Source organism: Geotrypetes seraphini, chromosome 2, assembly GCF_902459505.1.
Source record: "Geotrypetes seraphini chromosome 2, aGeoSer1.1, whole genome shotgun sequence".
Lineage (NCBI taxonomy): Eukaryota > Metazoa > Chordata > Amphibia > Gymnophiona > Dermophiidae > Geotrypetes > Geotrypetes seraphini.
The window spans coordinates 307,821,120-307,842,922 of NC_047085.1; the positions used below are offsets into that span (position 1 = coordinate 307,821,120).

Here is a 21,803-nt window from a genome sequence, read left to right on the forward strand (position 1 = left end):
GAGGAACATTACTTTTTTTTTTTTTTTTTTACTTCGCGAGCCCATGGTTTTAACCCTCTTTATACCTGCAGGTTAAACCATGGGCTTGTGCTGCGAGGAACGGCAGGAGAGAAGGGGCAGAGAGGAAGAGATCGGGGCAGGCAGAGAAGCAGGATCGGGGCAGAAGGCAGGGTAGTCAGAAAGGACCTGAGCGACTGGTCCTCAGCAGTCACTTATTTTTGGATCAGTCAACCCACTCAGTGTCCCTCATTTTTTTTTAGTGAATTGCTGCCTGCCAACATTTGAATGTCGTTCCCCCTCATTTACATGCGCTGATCGGAGGATGATCGGGATAGAGGTTAGTGAATCGGGTTGGAGGGAAATCGGGTCACAAAGGGGTCACTATGTGGTCGGAGCTTGATCGGTGGGCTTAGTGAATCTAGGGCTTAGTATGACACAGTATTTTGGAGCCCATGTGTTCCTATCTGAGGAAGAAAGAAGGACATGGATAAAATTGTGATAACAGATAACAGCGGAAAAAAGTACCAGCTAGCCAGTCTAATGTACCTCATTATTCCTGCATAAATGACACTTTAATGAGATTTTTTAATATAATAGGATACATTTCCAGGGGGGTCTGTCATGACAGACCAAGGCCAGGATTTTCTCAGCCTGCTTGAAGTAGACTGCAAAAGACTCGATACAGAATACTTGAAGGCTGGGATTTCATGAGTATGCCACACTGCTTTGAATAATAAAGCAAATTATGTGTCATGAATGCTATGCATTACTTTGGCTAACAAGAATAAATTGCAGAGGCAATTTTGAAAGATGTCTTCTGAAATGGAGGATATGCCATTTGTTTTCTGTTCAGCAGCAGGAACAGATTAAACATAAATGCATTAAACAAAGATACCTTTATATATTTTTATAGCATTAGTGTATTTTAATGATGCAGTGTCTAAACTCGGTTGGCAAGTGCTAATTATATATGAAGGGAGTAACTGCTTAGCCCAACCCATTCTCAGTTGGATTGAACTATATTAGCTTCTTGCCAAAGATTGTTTTAAAATCTGTACAGCGGATCGGTTATCCTATAAAATGTAGCTGAAGCCATAGTTAATGGTCCCAGGGGCCTCCATTCCAGGCTGTTTTGTTATCTCAGGGGGCTTGCTTTCTTTACTTCTGACACTATTGTGAAGGAAATCTGCAGAAAACATGAAGAGGATATTAAAATATTTATTTATTGGGATTTATTAACTGCTTTTATGAAAAGATTCATCCAAGGTTTTCAGGATACCCATAATGAATACACATAAAATAGATTTGCATAGAATTGAGGTAGGGCTTGCAAATTTATCTGATGCATATTTGTTGCGGGTATCCTGAAAACCTGATCAGCTAGGTGTGTCCCAAGGACTGGGTTGGGAACCTCTAGCCTGGACTGAAGGATGTACTGCTTATCGGAATCTGACAGACCAGTTTCTACTCCTCTCAGTGTCAGCTTTCCAAAGAAGTGTTCTTATCAGCCGAGTACCAAAACCTCAAGCACCAGTCTTGCATTTGGTCTTCATGGGAAATGGATGTTCCCTAGACCAGTGTTCTTCAACCACCGGTCCATGGACCAGTGCCGGTCTATAGAAATTTCCTACCGGTCCACAGGGCCAGCACGTGCATCAGGCCCAAAACAGTGTTCTTCAACCGCCGGTCCACGGTGCGATCGATGCGGCGTTATCTTCGAGCCAGCTCCCTCTTCCTCACTGATTCAGAGCACAAAGCCACGGGCAGTGGCTTCTACGGGTATCCTGCGCCTGAACCGGAAGCCTTCTCTCTGACGTTGTAACGTCAGAGGGAAGGCTTCCAGATGAGGCACGGGTCGTGCAAGCTGCAATTAGTACTATTATGGGGGCAGTGTCTGGGGTGGAGATTGGGTAGAGATGGGCAGGGTCTGGCCCACAACTTAGCCCAGTGTTCTTCAACCGCTGGTCCACGGACCGATGCCGGTCCACAGAATAATTCTTTTATTTCTGCCAGTCCATAGGTGTAAAAAGGTTGAAAAACACTGCCCTAGATGTTTATGGCCATTACAAAATAAACAAGCATTTGTAAACCTCCATATGAACAAGCATCTATTTTAGCAGTATTTTCAGTACACAAACTTTTATGTAAGTACATACAGTGGAACTTTGGTTTGCGAGCATAATTCGTTCCAGAAGCGTGCTTCTAAACCAAAGTGCTCTTATATCAAAGCGAGTTTCCCCATAGAAAGTAAGGGGAACTCGCTTGATTCGTTCCACAGACACCCCTCCTCCCTCCCCGTGTCCCACGAGGCCACCGGTGCTGCACGCTTCCACCCGATCCCACCACATTACATTCCCAAAAAGACTCCCCCACCCCCGAGGCCTCTGGTGCACTTCCACCCCACCCCTGAGAACCAGCATCTCCCCCCCCGCCAAGAACCGGCATCGCCCACCCACCCAAACCCTTACCGCAATCTGGCACCAGCAGAAGATCCTGCCGCTGATCTCTGCTGGGCTGGGCCTTAAACATCTGCGCATGCTCAAGGCTCCCGCTCTCTCCAAGATTCTCGGAGAATTTTTTGACTGAAGTCAAGAGTTTCTCACTGGTACATTAAGGAAATGAAAGATGGGCTTACAGTGGAAAGACTATGAAGAAAACACATACATTGGAAATATGGTCGTATGAAGATTCACTGAAAAGAAATAATTTAAAATGAGAGAGTGTAAGGGGTGAGGAGAGGTGGAAGACCTCTGGTAGAAGGCATAGCAAAGGAAATATGAGATTTGCTGTTCATCATGTATATACTTATGTTTATTACCATTTGCTTAATCACTTTTTTAATGCATAAATCAAAATGATGTACATTATAAAAACAGAAGTAGAATTTAAGAAAGGAACGCCATCAGTTTAGAGAAAGTCAACAATCATACCAAGAAGACTTCTCCCCATTCTAAACAAAAAAATACGCTGAATACCTCTCCTCCTTGGAAAGTAATGTCATTAAAAAATACTTCACCACAAAATGGGGCCTAAGTTTGACTTTAAATTTTCTGAAGGATGTTTCGGACCCATCATGTATTTAAGAGGACCTGGTGGCAAATTGGCCCATCTAGTACTGGAGGGTATAATAGAAAAAGAGACAGAAAAAAAAACAGTCTGGCAAAATAATATAAAAGTGTGTAAGGTCTACAAACAAGAATTTATTTATTTAGTTTTCTATACCATTCTCCCAAGGGAGCTCAGAATGGTTTACATTAATTCATTCAGGTACTCAAGCATTTTTTCCTGTCTGTCCCAGCGGGCTCACAATCTACATAATGTACCTGGGGCAATGGGGGGATTAAGTGACTTGCCCAGGGTCACAAGGAGCAGCGTGGGTTTGAACCCACAACCCCAGGGTGCTGAGGCTGTAGCTTTAACTTTAACCACTGCGCCACATGCTCCCCATGAAGTGAAAAGAAAACCTGAGCACATAAGACTGGAGCATTGCAATTGTCATTATTCATTCCAAAGATGTCACTTGATGATATTTTGATCAAAAACTTAAACTCTTTTGCCACAGTGCTTAAGCCCAATATTGGAATTAATTATGTTAGTGATTGATCAATGTCTTCACTCCAGAACTTTCACCTAGATTCTAGCCCAAAATCTCAGCCTACATGCAGGGCAGGATTAAAGGGTATGCCAAGTAGTTCCCACTCGGGCCTGAAGAGTTCAGGGGAGCCCCGAACACTTACTACTCTGATGATGTCAATGTACCTACCACCATGCCCGACTCCAGAAGTCCAAGTAGCACCTTCTCCATCCTTCTTCATTGTTCAGTGCAGCTGAACTCACAGTTTTCGAAAGGCAGTAGGATTTTGCATCAGAGGGAAGGCTTCCGGGTCAATGTGTAGGAATTGCTGCCCGCGGTCTTTTGAAGACTGCAAGTTTGGCTGCACTAAATAATGAAGAAGGAAGGAGAAGATGCTACTTGGTCTTCTGGAGCTGGGCCTGGAGGTACACTCTCGCAGGAGGAGTGGCATGGGGTGGGGCAGAGGCCATGAGAGGGCAGGGGTGAGAAAGGGGCAGGTCCAGGAAGCCTTATGTATTTGGGTGCCTAGGGCCCTGCCTACATGATCAATACTGTCACCTGGATCATCCATTAGTACCCTAAACTTAAAATGGAAAAAACAGAACTTTTATATCTTTCCTGAAAAGCTCCCATTTGCTTAACCCTCTGTGGATAACACTGGTATCTCTCTGTTCCCAAACCATTCATCCTCGAGGTCATGTTCAGTTTCTTGCTCTCTTACTTGGCACTATGGATGTGCATGGCAAAAGACAGGTAAACCCCCAAAATGTCAGGCTTTTTCACTGCCATTAGAAATTACGTGATGGAGTGGTGCAACAACATGGACATGTCAATGATATAATCCACGTTGTTTCATGTGATTAAAACCCAAAAATGACCAGGAGAAATTTGAAAAATCAGCCCTCAGAAAATGGTGGACACTATTTGACAAAATAAACTAGAAACTAAAACCCTGCAAATGACACAGGAAACTAAGCAAAGTGATTTTTTTTTTCCTGCACACCCGAGCTCTATACAAATCCAAAGCCTCGCTAAAATAGGTTTCTTTCTCAATAACATCACAAACATCCATCCCTTCCTCTCTGAATAATTAGTGAAATCATTATCTACTTATCATAACCTTCTCCTTAAGGTCTCCTATTGAATCATTTATCTCCACTACAGTCCATTCAATATTCAGCTGTATGAAAGGGATAAAAAATGATGTCTTATGCATGAGATAAATTTGCATACCAAGAAGGTGGCATATGGAAATCTATCTCACACATATTCAGTGTGGATATCCTGAGATCTTAACCAAGGTTCTAAAGCTTCTTATACCTCCCATGTTTTAAGTTTTCATTGCTAAACTTGTTTTTCTTGTAGTAAGCACTCGGTGGGCTCTTTGTTCTCGGGAGAGGGGGAGGGGCTCTAGGAACTGTAGAAGAAAAAGTTATTTTTGTCTGTGTGATCCTGAGTGGAAGGGGAGCAAGTAGGCTCTTAAGATCCTACCTTGAGAGACAATTTTTACTTCTCTCAGTTATCAGTGTCTCTCAGTATCATGTTACACAGTTCACCTCCAAAAAGACAAATCATTCCAATGGTATGATTACAAATATAATTTATTAATAGGTGAAGGTAAAAAAAATATATACAGTTCGTGACCTTAGAATTACAGGGTTCTAATTGTACCAAAAGCCATTCTCAGGAATTTGTGGGGCAATTGGGTGTTCAATGACATGTGCAGATTCATTTATTAATTTAACACCAGAACAGAGTTTCTCAAAATCCTCATGAGTGTTGTAACATCTACATGTCAGATAGAACCCGGAAGTCATTGGAGTTAAAAATACTGAAAATTGTCACTTAGAACCTTGTAATTCTAAGGTTGCGAATTTACTTCTTCCTTCACAGGGCTAGATATTCAAAAGCACTTAGATGAGAAACCGCAGCCAATATGTGGGAGGAGCATGGATGTTCCAACTAATTCTATACTTAGAAATTTTCAGCTGCTATCTGCATAGCTATATAAAGCAACAGAGAAAAAAATAATGCAGATAAAGAGCATATGGCCCATCCAGTCTGCCCACCATCTACTATCTCTTCAAGGTCCTAGGTACTTGATCTAAACTTTGCTCAATTCAGATATGGTCTTTTCCTCCACCACCTCCACCGGAAGGCTGTTCCACATATTTCCCATGCTTTCCTACTACTACTATGATTAATTATTTCTATAGCGCTACCAGATGCATGTAGCGCTGTACAGAGTCACAAAGAGTAAGAAAACAGTCCCTGCTCGAAAGAGCTTACAATCTTTCCTCAGGTTACTTTTCAATCTGTCTCTTTTCACCTTCATTCACCTCTTGTCTCTGTATAAGACTATGTTAGAAAATGATTTTTGCTGTTATGAAACTGTTTTATATTTATTTTAGTATTTATATACCACTTATAGACTAAGGGGCTCATAATCGAAACAGAAAAATGTCTAAAAACCGCCCTAAATCGGCACTTGGATAATCAGTAACAAAAGTCGTCCAAGTGCCGATAATCGAACAGGGTTTTAGACGTATTTAAAAACGACTTAGGCCTTCAGAGTGCTGCTGAACAACCAGAGCTAAAAGGGGCATTTTAGGAAGAGTGGTGGGTGCGGGATTTGGGCGAGATGTGGTCCGTCCTAGACTTAGTTGTACTGCATGTATAACTGAAGGTTTTACAACACTGCCTAGAGTAGACGAAACTTGGACGTTGTGACTTAGGCCATCTAAAATCAGGTCTAAGTCCACAAAAGGTACCCAAAGTGACCAGATAAGCACTGCAGACACAAAGTACAGACCCCCACACACAGCCCCAGTGATCACTGACCCCTCCACCCCCACCCCCATAAAAACCTTCCAGAACATCAGCACCTGGCAACCTGGCATAGGAAAGCCTAGTAGAGCTGCACAGAGGTGGCTTAAGTGTTCTTGGGGGTGGGTTAGTGAATCATGGAGAGGAGGACCCAGGCCCATAAGCCACTCTAATCACTGCATTCATGGAGAAACATGTGCACCCCCCAAAAAAAACCCCAAACCCTTTTGTACTGCCATATAAGTGTCTCCTGCAGCCATAAGGGGTATTGGGGTAGTAGATAGGTGGGTCTAGAAAATTCTGGGGGTGTTTTGGGGGGCTCACCATAAGGGAGCTGTAGTGAGATGTTTATGTGGCACCCTTTTTGTGAAGTTCACAGCAGTGCCCTATAAGGCACCCCACTACTCTGGTGCCCATGTCTGGGTGTCCAGTCCCTTACTTTTCTGGCCCCTCCCACACCCAAAAGGTCTTTTTCTAGGCGTTTTTGAGTTGGACAAATTTTTGGTCGAAATTTGGTATAAAGATGGACGACTTAGCAGTCTGGATGATCAGACGGCTGGATGCATAGTTGGATGATTTTCGGAAAAAAAAATATGCTGGATCTATGCCCCTCCATGTGGTTTACATTCAGGTACTCAAGCATTTTTCCCTATCTCTCCTGGTGGGCTCACATTCTATCTAATGTACCTGGGGCAATGGGGGATTAAGTGGCTTACTCAGGGTCAGAGGGAGCAGCATGGGATTTGAACCCACAACCTCAAGGTGCTGAGGCTGTAGCTCTAACCACTCTCTGTGCCATACACTCCTTATGTTTTCCCACCTTAAGGCTCAGACTCTCAAACTAATTAAGAAAAATCACTATATTATTTGAATATAAAATGTAAAAGGTCAATATTTAGCTGACCATGTTCCAACATGATATCTGGTGGAGCCTAACTGGATAGTGTTACTCAGTATCATGTCTGACCACCATGCCGCTATCCAATTAGTACAAGGGTAGAAAACAGAAGTTATCCAGACACTGCTGATATGTGGTAGGGTTACCAAATTTAACAGACAAACCCGGGCACGTGGCCCCGCCCCATTCTGCCCTAGCACTGGCATGTTCCACCTCCATCTACAGCCCCACCCCCAAAAAAGCTTCATCTCTTTTTTCCCAACTTCCAGGCCGTGTCAGGAGGGCATTCAGTATGGGCGGATGCATGTGACACTATCCACGCTCAGGGCTTTCCAAAACATGGATAAACTACTGGGTTTTGGAAATTCTGTCCAGGAACCCAGAAAGTCCTCTAAAAAGACATCTGGTAGCCCTAATATTTCATGTTGGTACCTGGGTACTGAATAGCAGTTCTGAATATCAGCAGTACCCCGATAACGTCTGGCAGCTGCCCAAGGCTTGGATGTTCAGTGCCAGTAGGCCAGGATATGGCCTAGCACTAAATACCTGGGACTAAATTAGCCCATAGTGGAAAACATTTAAAAGTCACTGGTGCTACAGGCTGAATATTGCCTAGTAAAGACTACAGTTTACTTTTAAAGAACCGATGAGTAAAAAACACCCCAAACAATTTCAAATGGCATATGATGGACATAAAAGACATCTACCTTTGTCAGGAAAACCTTTCCCCAGACAGATCAGAGCCTATTTTTTCAACTTACTGTATACTAGAGGTCAAACAACCAACTTACTGTTTTCATGAAAGCACAGTCAATCAGCTCACTGCCTCTGTTTTAAATTAAAAAGCTGAGTCATTAGGAAAACTCCAAAGCAGTCAAAAACAGCCCTATCTATACTGTGACAAGACAATATGAAATGGATATGTGCTCTAAGCTGTTTTTCCCCCCTCTATAAGGTTCTGCTTTAATTGGGCAATTCTATGCAATGGGCACTAATATTTATGTGCCAAATGTGTATGTAAATGATTAGAATATCAGCATACTTCATAGGGAAATAATAAATATACTTTTGTGGACCTATATCATATAGAAATATTTCTTCAAGACAAAACTATGTTTCAGACAGTTTCAGGAAATAATGTAAAGTGGTTGATGATAAATATGAATAAAAATGGTTGAAAATTTTCCTTTTTTTTTCTTCTTTTTCTAATACCCTTAGGACATGAGACAGTCCCATTAATGTGGGCTAGATTTTATTGAGATGTTGTCTGAGATTCTTTTTCTTGATTATTTTCTTTTTTAACTTCTTGTTATGTTATGTAACAAATAAATATAATAGTAATAAAAAAGTATATCCGCATACATGCCAAAAATCTGCCTAAGCACTATTCAGTAAGTACGCACAACTTAGCAAAGCGTGTATTTGTCAGATGGTTGAACGTATTGGCAGAGTATGAATGTATGGGAGTCATGCATGTAACTTACAGATCACTAACTAGGGAATTCTATAAATGCCATCAAAAGGCTTTAATTCCGCACCCCCCTTTCAGCATGGAAATGCATTCTAATGGATGCAAGGTGCCAAGATGGGGCTGAAATGGCAGATCAGCACAGAAATACTCTTATGTGCCCAGTTATAGGATAGCATCTAAATGCATGGATGGATTAGGGACTTCCAGAAAATTGCACACAGTATTGTAGAATACTGTAGATCAGGGGCATAGCTACAAGCGGGTCTAGATGGGCCTGGCCCACCTAGTCTGGGCTCAGGACCACACATTCAGCAGCCACAGGCCGCCAGCAGCAATTCTTGCACACTGCCGGTGACTGACCCGGAAACTTCCCCTCTGACACATTTGCATTTTGCATTGGGGGGAGGGGCAGAACACAGCAGAGAGAAATATTCAAGGCAGCTATTCAGAATTGCTGTCACAGGAAATAGATTTTGTACACTGGAAGGTGAGGGGGAAAGAAGGGGAACGTTGGGCTATGCTGAAGAAAAGATAGGAGATACTGGGCCCCAGGGCCCCCTGGAGCCTTTCTAATTTAGTTGTGTAGGGGGAGAGAGGATGAGAGAGAGGGGGGGCATGCTGGACCAAAGCTGGGGGGGAGGGGCCTAGAGAAACAAATTATCGGCCCAAAAATGGGAGGGAGAGGGGATGAGAGAGAGAGAGAGATGGTAGGCAATGGGAGGGAGGGAGAGATATTGGACGCAGGGAGGGATGAAAGCACAGTTAAGAAGCAAAAACAATATTGGTCTCAGGGATGGGAATGATGGAGGGAGAACTGGTGGACAATGAGAGGGAAGGAGGGATGAGAGAGATAGAAATGCTGGACTTGGGAAAGGAGGGAAAGATGTTAGATAATGGGGCAGGAGTAAGGAAGAACAGCAGGAAAGAGAGGGAGCAGAATTAGATGGGGGGAGAAAGAGAAGAGATGTTGGACTATGGAGGGGAGGAGAGATGGACCACAGAGGGGAGGAGTGAGGGGGAAGAGAGATGGGCCAGAAAATGGTGGAGGAAAAGGGACAGGTTGATATGAGATCATAAAAGGAGAGGAGAGGGAGAGGAGATGCTGAGCTACAAGAGTGGAGGTATGGGAAATACAGGAAATGTGGGAGAGATCATGTGGGAGAGATCAAGGGGAGGGATGGCAAGAGAAGAGTGGGAGGAATATTGAGAATACAGAAATAGAAATGTGGTAATGAGGTGCAGATGAAATTTAGCAGAGAATAGGAGGCTGGGGAAGGTGTAAAATGAGAAATTAGAGATAGAAAGTTGTAAAGGAAAAAATAAAGAGTGACATTTGAGTGGACAGAGGCAGAAAAGAAAAAAAAAGGAGGAAAGAACTAAAAGGGAATGATAATTATATCAGAGACAGTTGTAGTGAGCAAATGAAACAAGGCAGGAGAGATGAGAAAAGCCAAATAGTAGCCACTGGAAAGAGAATTAGCAGAAGACACAGAAAAACAGAAAAGACAAACTTGGAGTAACATGATGAGAAAAAAAAATGTCTAGAAAACAATGGTAGAAAAAAAGGTATTTTATTTTGGAATTTATTAGCTAGAATATATTAGCTTTGCATTGTTCAGTGGCATAGCCAGGCAGCTGATTGGGAGGGAGGCTGAGCCCAAAGTGTGTGGGCACCAAATTGTCTCCATGCCCCCTGCTCAAATACAAAATATAAATACCTGATCTGGCAGGGATCCCCAAAACCCACCACCTGAAGATCCCTCTCTTTAGTCAGGCAGCCAAATTAGGTCTATTGAAAATAATCAAAGACAGAGGTGTTGATATTGGGAAGAAAGGAACTGGTATGCCAGCCTATTGAAGTTCTTTCAGGGTCATAGAAGGTCTCTGTAAAAAAAGGAAATATGTTTGTTGAGAGCTTTTTTGGATTGCCAGCTGGCAATGCAGAGTTCAAGAAACACAAGTTGTGAAATAACCATTCTTTCGATTGCGTGTGTTGAGGAAATTAAAGTCTTCAGTATCTATGAGTGATTTTCGGAGTGTCTTAGGAACTGCAAAATATAGATTACAAGCGTTACAAATAATTCAAAGGGCAGAGGCAAGAGTTTTGGTGGGAGTGAATAAGTGTTTTTCAATGACTCCAATTCTGAAACAGCTTCACTGACTGTCAGTAGGATGGAGAGTCCAGTATAAAGCAATGTTAATGGTTCTTCGGGACTTCTATGGTCGAGCACCATCATATTTACAACAAGCACTGGCTATTTATTTACCTAGGAAGAAACTGAGATCAGAAACTGCTGAGTTTGAAGATTGATACTGTACGATATGTAGCAACTTGTTGATCAGCTCTTTCAGTGGCTGCAATGAGAATGTGGAATACGTTACCAGAAACTTTGAGATTATGTAAAGATAGTGACCAGTTTCATAAATTGATAAAAGCAAGTTCTTTGTGATTAAGAAATTCAGGGTGTTTTTAAAAAAATGATATTTCAGGCTGCTGATAATGTTGGTTGATACTTTTATGATATAAATGGATTTTATGTGTGTTATTTGAAACTCGCCTAGGTATTAGGTTGGAGATGAATTTTAAAATAAATAAATCTCTCCAAGCACTGCAGCTGGTGGCAGCTCAGGAACACTGTCGCTGGTTGCAGAGTTTGGAGATTTCTGGCTGCAAGACTGAATGAGGAAGTGATCTTCAGTTGGCAGTAAAGGAGATGGTTTATTTTGGGGGGGGAGACTGGGCCCAGGACTCCCTTTGGCTATTTGCAGTCCCTTGTTCTGTATTTGGTGATGGTCTATCTGTGTTTTGTGTGTGAAGAAATCATCTTATTTAAAGTTTGTTTTGTGTGTGGTTACGGCAGATGAGGAGATTGAGGGCCCCCTCCTTCATTTTTGCCCTGGGCCCCAGCATGTCTAAAATTAGCCCTGTCCTCAGTCCTCAAGCCCCATGAGTTAGAAGAGGTCTTCCGGTGGCCAAAACAGGTCATTCCCTTATTTGCTGCAGCCAGTGGCACTATCCACGCATTGATGTCATACTGCCTACCCCCCTCACCCACCATGTATGAAAACTGAGCATGTGTGGGAGGGAAAAGGCTGGTGCAGCAGTACGTGGACCATTCCAGTGGCTGCTGGAACATCTCTTCCAGCTGGTGAGGCTTAAGGATCCCTACCAACTGAGGTATTTATTTTATTTGTTGGAGGTCACTGGTACAGGTGCAGAGGTAGGGGCAACTATACGATTGGTTATTTAAAAAATCAAAATATGAACATGTGACACCATTGTTGATTACTGTGCATTGGCTACTGATATAGGCACAAATTATGTTTAAACTAGCATGTTTAGTATTCAAAATATTACAGGGTTAAACTCCAGAAGATATAATGGAATTAGTTCAAGTTGCTTCTGGAAGAGGGATAATGAGATAACAATATTTTTGACTCTGATGTTCCCTTCCTTTAGAGCAGGGGTTCTTAACCTGGGTTACATGGATCACTAGGGGGGTCTATGGATGGGTTTCATGGGTCCATGAGGGTCAGATAAAAATTAACATTTATATTCTCTATACAGCCCAGTACTGTTGATTTTTCTTGCAGATAATGAGAGAGTAGATGTAGTAGTAGTAGATCTGTTTTAATTTAAACAAGAGGATTGTATTTCATAATTATAATGAGTGGCCATTACTTTTTGCATAAAAAAAGAAGTGATTTTTTTAAGATTGTTTACTTTAAAGTTTAATTATACTTTGTGTATGTCATATATTTTGAGACAATCAAATCTCGATAAATAAAGTACATTATATTTATTGCATGCAAAGTTGAGTTATGTAAATATTTCTGGGGAAGGGGGTTCATAGGTTTCATCAGATTCTTAAAGGGGTCCGTGACTCAAAAAAGGTTAAAGAATCATTGCTTTAGACTTTTAGAGGAACAAAATATAAGGGCTTGTTTCAATCTGAATTTGTCTATGAAACTGTAGCTCTATGGAATAGTCTTCCTTCATCAATCTAATCAAATTTTTCTTATGAAAGTTTTTTTTAAAAAGTCTAAAAACTGTGTTATTACAGATATTTTTAGCTTGATTTCATTTTATTGATTATTGGCATGTACTGTATGTATGTTGGCTGTTGCTGTGCAGTCATTCAATTTGTCTGCTGTAAAACCGTTTTGGACCCAGTTTTGGTGGATAACGGTATATAAAAATCAGATTCGATTGGGCAAAAAGAATGGGAAGGGGTAGAATTGTGTGCCCATCCAAAATACCATGGCTGCTACGCCTCTGAATTGTAGTGCCTTAACTGATGGAAATGTCAAAAAGACAGTGATCTGAAACTGGTGCTCCTGTTAAGTCAAGTGTGTGGGACCCGTCCCTAACCCATTAAGGGCTCCTTTTACGAAGCCGTGCTAGCGGCTTTATCACATGCAACTTTTTAGTGTGTGCTAGCCGAAAAGCTACCGCCTGCTCAAGAGGAGGCGGTAGCGGCTAGCACGGCCGGCAAATTAGCACGCGCTATTACACGCGTTAAACCGCTAACTCGGCTTCGTAAAAGGAACCCTAAGTTCTAGATGCTACTGCCTGAATTAGGCTGGGTACCAGCATTGAATATCGGGAATTTTGGCAGCCTCTCTGGAGTCACAGATATTCAGTCAGGGCCCATATAATTACTTGGTTTAAAAAAAACTGTGCAAGTCAATTTAAAAGTAATACAGGCCTGAGTAGGCATCCAGTGAAGATGAACCAGCAATGGAGTACCTTTATCAAATTTTTTTAAACCTGAAAACTAGCTTGACTGCTGTATTTTCCAAAAGTCGTAGCTTCCTCAGCAGTTTAAGACATATTCCAGAGTATAAAATGGTACAGTTGTATTTTCCTTCAAGTTTCAAGTTTATTATTTATGTGCTATACCGCCTATCATTATGTCTAGATCAGGGATCTCAAAGTCCCTCCTTGAGGGCCGCAATCCAGTCGGGTTTTCAGGATTTCCCCAATGAATATGCATAAGCAGTGCATGCACATAGATCTCATGCATATTCATTGGGGAAATCCTGAAAACCCGACTGGATTGCCGCCCTCAAGGAGGAACTTTGAGACCCCTGGTCTAGGTGGTTTACAATAAATTTAATAAAAACATATCTTATAAAACAGGGGATTAAAAGATAACATTATTACTGGGACACAGAAACAATTTTCCAACTCTCGCTCTCATTCTGATAAATTCCACCCAACACCACCTACAGGGGTGTCCAACCTTTTGGCTTCCCTGGGCTGCATTGGCTGAAAAATATTTTTCTGGGGCCGCGCAAACGCTGCAGCAAGACAGAGGAGGGAGCTGGCAAGACGGTAAACACCCGGGGACAGCAGAGGAAAACACTGCATCGCCCTCGACAAAATACTTCATGGGGATACATGCGGCCCTTGGGCCGCAGGTTGGACTCCCCTGATACACCTTCTAATCTCCTTTCCTTTTTCACCTCCCCGAGCCACTTGCTTCCGTTTCCCCTTCCTCCAGGGTAGGGGTTCTCAACCTAGTCCTCATATCACACCTAGCCAATCTGGTTTTAAGGATAGCCACAATAATTCCACAGAATCATTTTGGATACAGTGGAGGCGGTGCATATAATGAAGATGGCAGGCATGCAAATCTGCCCAATGCATATTCATTAGGGCTATCTTGAAAACCTGACTGGCTGGTAGTCATCCAGGACAGGGTTGGGAACCACTAATTTATGTGAATGTGGCCTATAGTGAATCTTTAGTCAAACAAAATCCCAGGTTTATATGTTGTTTGACTATCTTTTTAACACTGCTGCCTCATCAAACCTTTTCCAAGGTCTGCTGTCTCTAACCTTTCCTGCGTTTATCATATAAACGGCACACAAAAGCCGGGTTATAATTTGTTGTCATCAACAACCGGAATATAATTTGCAACCAATTCATGAAATGACTTGAAAAGACCCTCTATACAGCTGACAAGGAAAAGATGTTTCCCTCCCCCCGTTATTAAAAAAAAAAATGATCATGATCAAACAGAACCGTTTGAAGAGAATTATTTTTGAAGTGTTCGCAATGCAATGAAGCGCTTGGACAGCTAGTGTAAAATACAAAGTTTGATAGAAAAAAAAAAAGGAAAATCATTTGAGCATCCTATGAGCTGCATCTCCTGACAATTTTGTCAGCTCAACTCTCCTTGTTCCCATTAAGAAATCCATATAATATGGAAGATTAATAAGTACAGAGCTTGAAAGACATGAAAGGAAAATTTGAGCTGAATAACAATTCAGATCTAATTATTCCACAGTGCTTCGGTCACGCTGCTATTCCACCAGAGGTGGTAGCTCAGAGATGACTAGACTGGTAGCTGAAAAATAAGTTACAGCTGCCACAGAGATCTCTTATTCTCTCCTTATCCCCATCTCTCAATATTATTCTTTTTCTGTGAGGTTTTTAAATTGTCATTATAATTTAAGGCTCCCAAATCTTTACAACTCAAGTATCTTTCTGTTCAATTACAACACACCTTGATACACACCTCAGACACCTCCAGCACTGTCTATTGTAATTCTGTCTACTCTGGCCTCTGAACAGCCAAACTTAACACCTTCAGACTAGAGAATGACACGGTGACAAAATTCATCACCATTCCTGTCCCTGCCGATAACTGCGGGAAACAATCCCGTGTCATCCTTTAATGTCTATCTCAACCTCAGCTCTTCTACATCAGCATTTTTCAGTGCAAGGCTTGAAGATCAGTGGCTCTGCCCATTCATACCCTGATTCTTATGTGAGCCAAGTCTTGGATAATCAAGCCATTGTGACATCAGTAATGAGGCTGACTCTTAGGCATTGGTGGAATGAGGCATTATTAGGGACCTGGAATGGCCACCATGAGAATGGGCTACTGGGCTTGATGGACCATTGGTCTGAGCCAGTAAGGCTATTCTTATGTTCTTAAGGTGACCAAACAGGTTGAAAAGGCAACAGTGAAAACTAGAAGGATGCTTAGGGATCCTTTTATCAAGCCGTGCTAGCGGGGTTAGCGCGTCGGACATTTTATCATGTGCTAACCCCCGCGGCCAGCTATAAAACTAACGCCTGCTCAATGCAGGCGTTAGCGGCTAGCACGGTAGGTGGTTTAACGCGCGGTATTATGTGCGTTAAACCCGTACCGCAGTTTGATAAAAGGACCCCTTCGTGTAAAGAGAGAGGAGTGGCCAGTAGGAAAAAGGAGGAATTTTTGCCCCTCATATAGGATTCTGGTGAAACCACATTAAGAATATTGTGTACAATTCTGGAGATTGCACCTTCAAAAAGATAAAAATACGATGGATTTGATCCAGAGGAAAGCTACAAAGTGGTCGGTGGTCTAGGTCATAAGGCAAACGGTGACCAACCCAAAACTCTGTGTGTTCGCTACTGATTATATGCAAATGATATCCAATTCTTTTTTTTCCTATGTCTGATTGGCAGAATGAACTGAAGAATATATTGGCACTGTGAGAACTGTAAATGCTTGAACATTGCATCGGAAATTGGTTCTGAACCTGGCTAAAACTGTATTAAAGGTAGGGAGAGTGGAAGATCCTGCATGGCCAGAAGAAGTTGAAGTGGATGCTGTGATAATCCCAGTTAAGAGGAAAATCATAGTTCTGGAGGTTTGATTAGACTCAACTTTGTCAATGAGAGACCAGATTTTGACATTAATAAACCCTCATTTTTTTCAATTGCATCTTTTAAGCAGCTTGAAGCCATTGTTGGATTGTGGTTCAAAGTATGATACTGGATTATTGTGATGCTCTATCCCCCTCGTTTACAAAGCTGCGCTAGCATTTTTAGCGCCGGCCACCGAGGTAACAGCTCAGATGCTCATAGGAATTAAATGAGAATCGGAGCTATTACCACGGCAGCCGGCACTAAAAATGTTAGTGCAGCTTTGTAAAGGAGGGGGTATACCTGGAGATGGTATCCTCTAGGTGAAGAGTATTGCAGGTGGTTCATAATGTTGCTGCATGGCTGATTTGTGGAGATGGCAAATTTGAGCATTTTCCCCCTTTTGCAGAAATTTCATTGGTTACCTGTTAAACGTAGAATTATATTTAAGGTATTGATGTTGATTTTTCAGGCTATTCATAATGGAGCCCTAACACGCCGTCGCCATCTTATTTTAAAGAAAGAAGAATATGGTAGTCGGATGACAGCGGCAGTGGTAAGACATTGAAAATTGAATTTAACATTTCATGGTTGTTTAAAAATGAATGATAGCTGTGAAGAATGTTAAGACAGATTTTCTGTTTATTATAGAGCGGATCCCTGACGAAGCCATAGCGAAACATGTCGGGTCCGGCCGTATGAACTGCTAAAGTTAAGTCAATCATTCTGATAAATGAATAAGCAAATAAAAGCCTTAAAAAGACATTTATATACAAAATATGATCTAGACCTATGAGGATAGAATACCAGGTTTTCCCCGCTGACATGAATGCACAGAGGGCGGTGGAATGGTATGTCGGAGTGCACTGTGTCCTGAATGAAGTTGATGTAAAATGTTGTAAATATTTCCCACCGCGCCACAACACTACCTTGTGAAAATGAATTGTGAACTAAATAAAAACACATCAAAAAGTTTTATGGTGTATCTTGCAGAAGAATATAAAGTCAAAAAGTAATGTTTCAATTAAGCATATGTTCGAAGTGCGCTCTCTTTGTATGAAGGCATGCCTTCAGCCTTGGCTGCTACTGATCTATAGACTTTGTAATGTCACTCTACTTCAGCTCATCCCAAACAGAGATGAGGCGCTGTTTAAGGTCTTTGAAGTCAGATATCGCTGTCTTTTAACATAGTAAATGACAGCAGATAAAGAGACCTGAATGGTCCATCCAGTCTGCCGATTAATTATACCCATTAAAAAAACATGATTGTCTCTTCTTTCATATTTCTGGGTCATAGACTGTAAAGTCCACTTGGTATTGACCTAGGTTCCAAATGTTGAAGTTGCCATCCAAGCTCACTCCAGCCTATCCAACCATCCTGTTTGCAGAATATCTACCATAAAGTCTGGCCAGTAACATCCTCATGTTCCAAGTTAGTGGCGTTCCCATTGATGCCCTCCCCAGCCTATCTTACACCAAATCACCACATATGGGACACAGACTGTGCAAGTCTGTCCAGTACCGGCCTTAGTTCTTTAATTTACATCCTTCATTTTCTAATTAGAGACCCTCTATTTTTATCTCGCAACCTCAAATTATGCCCTCTAGTTTTACCATAATTTGAGGTTGCGGGGAGGAAGACTCAGGAACAATGTTAGGAAATTATTTTTCACGGAGAGGGTGGTAGATGCTTGGAATGCCCTCCCGAGGGAAGTGGTGGAGAGGAAAACGGTGATGGAATTCAAAAAAGCGTGAGATAAACATTTGGAAGCCTTCACATGTGCGGACATCGATGCAATGACATCACACGCATGCGTGTGTGCATATGATATCATCATATTGATGGCCGCGCATGCATAAAGGCTTCCAGACGCAGCCTCCGAGCTCAGGATTTCTCAAACCAGGTTTTGGAAATCCCTCTGGGCGCCCAGACAGTCCTCTAAAAGTCCTTTGTGGTTGGGCTGAAAACCTATTAGGACACCCCCTCCCCCCCCTCCCACACACACACACACACACACATGAGAATGACTTGAAAACCTCAGAGCAAAAATGAGAAATGATTTTTTTTTTTGGCTAATGAATTTTAATCGAACATTATCATGTAAAGTTATCAGTATATGAACTAGACAGCATTGTAGAAGAAAGCATTATAATTAGGGTTACCGTATGGCTCCAGAAAAAGGAAAACGGATTGAGACATCCAGGTTTTACTTCCATTGTTTTCAGTGGAAGTAAAACCCGGATGTCTCAATCTGTCCTTTTTTTTCTGGAAAACACACTGAATGCACCAAACAATATCGTTCACATGAGTAACTGAAATTGAGTTTTACTTTTGTGCTCAGAGATCTATTGTCATTGAGATCGTTGAGTGAGCATCATGCCCACTTTTAAATGGCTCTTCTCCCAATCGCACAAATTCTTCATTTTTAAAATCAATGCTAATATTATTTGTGAAAACACTTAACTTATAATGAAGAAGTGAATTAAATCTTTCTTGTGAATCCTTCATTCAAGCATTTCGCTGCTTCGGAGAACCCTGACAGACAGAACTGAACTTTCAGTGGACTTTACCTACACAGTCTCTAAAAAGTAATTCAAACATCAATTGAAACATTTATCTTAAAAAAAATCTTTCTACGTACATTCCCTGCCATTCACAGCACTAGGCTAGAGACTGTACCTGCGTTTCCCTTTCTAACATTCCAAAAGGCACCGATTTCACTCCTCCTCCCTTATAGTAAAGAAATACAGTGGTGCCTCACACAACGAACTTAATTCGTTCCAGGAGCAAGTTTGTTATGTGAAAAGTTCGTTATGTGAAACGCGTTTTCCCATAACAATACATGTTAAAAAAAATAATTCGTTCTGCAGCATAAAATATGCTAAGATGACATAAAAAAAGATAAATTTGTCAAAATGGTGAAAATGGTGGTCTTGCTGAGGCCAAACTCTTTGACGAGGTCACACTGTTTTACCCCACATTCACTCCTTCTAATTATTTCCCGTTCCATTTCAACAGAAATCACCTTCCTGCTTTTTTTAGAAGCCATGATATATAAAAAATATTGAGTTTATCTTAAAAGGACGACTGTATACAGTGAGAGAGGGCAGTTAAGCGCAGTGACTAACGACTGCCTGCAGTGCCTGCGCGGAAGGATGCAATACATCGGCAGCTCGGGCGACTTCGTTGTGTGAAACGAAGTTCGTTGTGTGAAACGAAGTTCGTTGTGTGAAGTTCGTTGTGTGAAACGAAGTTCGTTGTGTGAATCAAGACATGAAGTTCGTTGTGTGCAGCGTTCGTTGTGCGAGGCGTTCGTTATGTGAGGCACCACTGTATATATTTAAAGAAATATTTATTTATTTATACACCACTTTTATCCTAAGTGATTTTACATTCAGGTACTTTATCATATTTCCCTATCTGTCCTGGCAGGCTCAACTCTTTCTAGTGTACATGGGGCAATAGGGGGGATTAAGTGACTTGCCCAGAGTCACAAGGAGTAGCAAGGGATTTGAACCCACAGCCTCAGGGTGCTGAGGCTGTAGCTCTAACCACTGCAGAAAAAAGACCAGCTCCCAACTCTTAGTGAAGCAATTGAGACTGTGGGTTACCATTGGAGCTTTGTTTCAGAAACCTTAAATCAAATTATTTAAACACAGAGCTGTACAATCAGTTTATGGGAACGTCTCATAAATTCTGAGAGTTCGCCTGGGTTTATTCGCGCGTGAAAGTGTTTTGGCCCCTCTCTTTTGAGTAGGCTAGATTTTTTGCTCTAACCACTGCACCACATAGTAAATGATGGCAGATAAAGATCTGAGTGATCCATCCAGTCGGCCCAACCACATATGCTCCATAAATTAATTTAGTTTAAATTGTCCTTTTTCATAGATATTTCTGGGCCAGAAACCCAGAGCCCTGCCCAGTAGTGTGCTTAGGTTCCATTTACTTGAGTCTCCATCAAAGCTAATTCCAGCCCATCTTAACCAATCCAGCCATCGAAACTCTACCCAGCCTGTCCTCAACTGAATGTCCATATACGGGACACAGCCAGTACTGGCCTTAGTTCCTTCAATGTATACCCATTATTTTCTGATTAGAGATCCTCTGTGTTCATCCCTTCTTATACATTAATTTAAGTGACATGCACCCCCTGTGCTGCATCTTCCTGATTGGGTGTGCATGGACTTTAACTTTTTAAAGGTCTGAGGTGACGTGCACGATAGAGAATGACACGGTGGCGGTTTACTCGCGGCTACTGCGTTTAGCCACGGGTAACCCGCCAAAAATGGGGAATGAAAATTAGCAGCCTCTGCGGGGACGGGGACAGGGCCATCACCGCCCCGTGGAGCGGTGAATGGTCTTGTCACCGCAGTAAGGCATAAAGGATCGTGCGGTCCCCGCAGCCCCCACCTGCCCACCCGCACGTCGGCTCGATCGTTTAACCAGCTTCCTCTCTCCACCTCACCTTAGTTTGCCGGCTTTCTTTTTCAGCGACCGGAACGCTTTCAAAAGAGCCGCGCACGCGCGGCTGCTCAGTATTCAATCTTCTGCTCTGACCCAACCGGAAACAGGAAGTTGCAGCAGAGCAGAAGATTGAACTTTGAGCAGCCACGCGTGCGCGGCTCTTTGAAAGCGTGCCGGTCGCCGAAAAAGAAAACCGGCAAACTAAGGAGAGCTGGAGAGCAGTAGCGTACCAAGGGGGGGGGGCGGGAGGGGCGAAAAAGGTAATGGCGCCAGACCTTGGTGCACCGAGGCAGACCGCTTCTCCCCCCTCCCAGCCGAACCCCCGCTGACCCTCCTATCTCTCCCCCCCGTGAACCTTTCCGACCCTCCCAGCGAAAGCAGCAAACCTCCCTCCAGTAGCGTCGGCTTTCTTCTCCCTCTGCCGCATCACTGATGACGACATCAGTGACGCAGCAGAGGGAGGAGAAAGCCGCGAAGGAGGTTTGCTCGCTGCTCTCGCTGGGAGGGTCGGAAAGGTTCACGGGGGGGAGATAGGAGGGTCAGCAGGGGGTTCGGCTGGGAGGGGGGAGAAGCGGTCTGCCACGGTGTTCCATTACCTTCTTCGGGCAGCAGCAGCGTTTACAATTCGCTGCTGTTGCCGGCTTCAGGCCTTGTTCTCTGCCGGGTCCTGCCTACTTCCGGTTTTCATGAAGACAGGACCCGACAGAGAGGAAGGCCTGAAGCAGGCAACAGCAGTGAATTGTGAATGCTGCTGCTGCCCGATGAAGTTCAGGACATCGGGGAAGGAGCAGGGAGAAATCAGCTGCTGGCTTGGTGGTGAGGGTAGGGAAAGAATCGTGGAAGTGGAGAAATTGGCACGATGGCTTTGTGGGGGCTAGGGGGAGAGAGAAAGAAAGGAAAAAATAAAGAGGGGGGGCCAGGGGG

General features: G+C 42.7%; 1 long non-coding RNA gene across 1 annotated transcript; it reads left to right on the top strand.

The window, feature by feature from the left end:
* The first annotated feature begins 259 nt into the window (after positions 1-259).
* On the top strand, positions 260-17,275 carry LOC117355052. The gene is made up of 3 exons (XR_004538266.1): positions 260-337; positions 16,887-16,970; positions 17,066-17,275. It is a non-coding gene; the product is annotated as an uncharacterized LOC117355052 (long non-coding RNA).
* Positions 17,276-21,803: the final 4,528 nt, after the last annotated feature.